This window comes from Rana temporaria, chromosome 1, assembly GCF_905171775.1.
Source record: "Rana temporaria chromosome 1, aRanTem1.1, whole genome shotgun sequence".
In the NCBI taxonomy this organism is placed as follows: domain Eukaryota; kingdom Metazoa; phylum Chordata; class Amphibia; order Anura; family Ranidae; genus Rana; species Rana temporaria.
In genome coordinates, this window is record NC_053489.1 from 266,615,555 (window position 1) to 266,619,864 (window position 4,310).

A 4,310-nucleotide genomic window follows, 5' to 3' on the forward strand; every position below is an offset into this window, starting at 1 on the left:
GAGGCCCCGCCTCTACTATTTTCAGCAAGCCAATAATATTGCACGGTAGCGCTGAACAATGGTGACCGTCCAATGAGCACACTTGCCAGCCCTGGGTGTAACCTAAAGATCTTGTCAGGGAGTAAAAGCTGCCACGCCCCCAGCGTGTACCGTCGTCCAATAGGCGGTCGAATGTTGGCTTCTAAATTATTAATCAGGTGGTGCTTGTTTGGCAGTGCACGTGGTTAGGACTTGTGTTTGTTGCAGCTGAAGAGCTATGGGGAATGCAGTGACGTGTAGTACTAAGCATCAGCTCAGAGGCTGGACTCATATACTTTGTATTATGGGAATGATGGGACTAGACCACTTCAATAACCCTAGACTTGCCCTGGCCAATATTCAGCTGTCACATGTCAAATGACAATTGTGCAGTCATGCAGCACTGTACCCAAATAAACATTTCTATCATAGATAGATATAGCATTTCTTTGTTGCTATTTTATCACCACTGAGTTTTAAAATTTTTTGCTGAACAAACGAAAAACCACCAGAATTTTGGGAGAAAAAATCAAAAAACGTTTTCTTTGGGCCAGATTCAAGAAGCAATTGCGCCTGTGTAACCATAGGTTACACAGCGCAATTGCTTACTTGCTCCGGCATGGCGAATGCTCCTGATTCAGGAACATCGCTACGCCGACTGCAGCCTAGAATCTGCGTGGCATAAGGCTCTTATACCACGCAGATTTTAGGCTGCATTCTTGCGTTGGCCGCTAGGGGGCGCTCCAATTGTGATCTGTGTATAGTATGCAAATTGCATACTAACACCGATTCACAACGTTGCGCGAGCCCTGCGTACGCAAATTACGTAGTTTGCGTACGTCGGGTTTCGCGTAAGGTTACACATCCTAATAGCAGGCGCAGCCAATGCTATAGGATACCCACGTTCCCGCGTCGCGATATTTAAAATCTACGTTGTTTGCGTAAGTGAATCGTGAATGGCGCTGGACGCCATTCACGTTCACTTTGAAGCAAATGACGTCCTTGCGACGTCATTTGCCGCAATGCACGTCGGGAAAGTTTCCCGACGGAGCATGCGCTCTACGCTCGGCACGGGAGCGCGCCTAATTTAAATGATTCCCGCCCCCGGCGGGATCATTTACATTGCACGCGCTTACGCCGGGCAATTTTGCCGGCGCGCCCTCGCAATTTACGGAGCTACTGCTCTGTGAATCGAGGGCAGCGCAAAATATTTGCGGGGGCGCAGGGCAAAATCGTTGCCCTGTGCCTCCGCAAATAAAGCGCAAATGTACCTGAATCTGGGCCTTTGTTTATGTTTTTCATCACAAAAAACGACCGTGTGTACGCGGCATTAGACTTCACTCCAATATCTGTGCATGGCCAAATCCTATCACTGGAGCTTATAGACACACAACATTTTAGAACCTCACTCTGCCAAGATTACTTTTACCGTGTTTCCCCGGAAATAAGACCGGGTCTTATATTAAGTCTGGCTACAAAAAACACACTAGGGCTTATTTTCAGGGCATGTCTTATTCATTTACGATATGTACAAAAAAGTTTCTCCCCCTGTCAGCTCTGGAGTCAGCCTTGTGAAATTCTGTAATCTCAAAAATAAACCTTTGTTTAACCACTTGCCGACCGGCCACCGCCGTTATACGTCGGCAAGTTGGCTCGGCTGGGCGAGAGCACGTAGTATGACGTCCTCTCTCCCAGCCGCCCCCGACTCCCGTGCGTGTGCCTGGCGGGCGCGATCGCCGCCGGGCACATGCGATCGCTCGGTACAGAGCGGGGACCGGGAGCTGTGTGTGTAAACACACAGCTCCCGGTCCTGTCAGCAGGGGAAATGCTGATCTTCGGTTCATACAATGTATGAACCGAGGATCAGTGTTTCCCCTAGTGAGGCCACCCCCCCCCCCCACAGTAAGAACACACCCAGGCATACTTAACCCCTTCCCCGCCCCCTAGTGTTAACCCCTTCACTGCCAGTGGCATTTTTATAGTAATCCAATGCATTTTTATAGCACTGATCGCTATAAAAATGCCAATGGTCCCAAAAATGTGTCAAAAGTGTCCGAAGTGTCCGCCATAATGTCGCAGTACCGAAAAAAAAATCGCTGATCGCCGCCATTACTAGTAAAAAAAATATAATAAAAATGACATAAAAATACCCCCTATTTTGTAAACGCTATAACTTTTGCGCAAACCAATCAATAAACGCTTATTGCGATTTTTTTTACGAAAAATATGTAGAAGAATACGTATCGGCCTAAACTGAGGAAAAAAAATGTTTTTTTATATATTTTTGGGGGATATTTATTATAGCAAAATGTAAAAAATATTCATTTTTTTCTAAATTGTCGCTCTATTTTTGTTTATAGCGCAAAAACTAAAAACCGCAGAGGTGATCAAATACCACCAAAAGAAAACTCTATTTGTGGGAAAAAAAGGACGCCAATTTTGTTTGGGAGCCACGTCGCACGACCGCGCAATTGTCTGTTAAAGCGACGCAGTCCCGAATCGCAAAAAGTACTCTGGTCTTTGGGCAGCAATATGGTCCGGGGGGTAAGTGGTTAAAGACCTTATAAAATGATGTAATCCGTTCTGTAAAAAGATGATATCATGTGCAGTGTGTCTCCTTGTGTAACATTATTGTGGAAAATACTTTATTTACAGTGCCGCTTGCCGCTCACGTGACCCGCTGGAGCTCTTCTTCCCTACTCCAAATACTGCAGAGGGAGGGGCCAAGATCCCCAATGACGTCAGCCCCACTCTCAGTACTGCAGTGGGTAGGGGCTTAATAAAGTTTTATTGAAAAAAAAAACAGCTGACATCAGCCGGGAGGAGAGAAGAAGAGCTCCGGCGGGTCACGTGAGCGCCCAGCAGTGCTGTAAATAAGATATTTTCCACAATAAAGTTATATAATTATTATATAATCTGGATTACATGTTTTTACAAGGACTTTAACTAGGGCTTATTTTTGGGGTAGGGCTTATATTGCAGCCATCCCAGAAACTCATGATAGGTCTTATTTTCGGGGTAGGGCTTATTTTCGGAGAAACAGGGTATATACAGAATTTTTTCCTTATTTACTTTTACACTATATTACCAAAAGTATTGGGACATCTGCCTTTACACTAAGGTGACCAGATTTTTTAAATGAAAGTCTAGTCCATTACGATCACTGATGTGTGTTGTGTATTTCACGTTGTATGCTTACTTTTGGTAGCAGTGCACGATTTTATCATTGAGTTGCACTGCAGCACTTTAATTTTGGATTATGATGTTAGTACACATACCAGCACTGTTATTTTGAATTGATGCTCATTGTTCATTATTGTCAGCAGGTTATATCTGCACCCCAGCACTTTTATTTGGATTTTGATGCTAATTTTATTGTTATTGGACTCAGGGATGGACTTGCCATTGGGACTACAGGGAGTTTCCCGGTGGGCCGATGGCTCAGTGGGCTGGCTTCAGTGACAGCGGACCACCGCCCCCCTCCGCTCCTCTGTCTCTCCCTCCCTGCAGCACTCACCTGGGGGGACAAAGAAGCAGGGGGAAGACAGAGGAGCAGGGGGGAGGGGACAGACAGCTGACTCAACAGCTATGGCCTGGGAGTTTCTCACTTCTGTCTAATCATGTCCCATAAGGGGGGGCACCAAACTGATTCTTTGCCCCGGGTGAAATAATGTCTAGCTTCCCCACTGGTACTGCCTATAAGAGTACCACTACCAGCCAGGGCCGGACTGGCCTACTGGGATACTGGGAAAATTCCCGGTAGGCCGCCTGCTGTCAGTCAAATTTATCAGGTCAGCTCTGGGCCGCGGCCGCACTTTACAATTGTACCCCTGCGTGTGATATGATTAGCTGCATTTACTCCAGTGTGATGTCTATGACATCACGTTATGTTAATAAAAAGCAGCGGCGGGCCGCCCGCCGGCGCGTTGCGGCCGCCATGCTCGCCGCTTCACTGACACTTTCCTTCCCGCGCCGCTGTCAAGTGTGGACTGGCGCGATCATGCTGTTTGAGGGAGGGGAGGAGCCGAGCAGGAGAACCGAACGTCCCATCGTCCCGTGCGGCGCCAGCACCGCCCACTATGTTTCTCCACGTGTGAAGGCAGAGAGCCGCAGAGGAAAAGAAGTGTATGGCGCCGGCCTTCCTTGGAGCAGGGGCAGAAAAGGTAGGTGCAGGGTTGACAATGCAATGGTGAGAGAGATTATACAGTCCAGATTACAATTTGCAGGGGCAGCAGAGGTGACAGAGAGAGAGGGGGTTGCATGGTGCACCCCCTTTCTCTGTCACCTTTGCT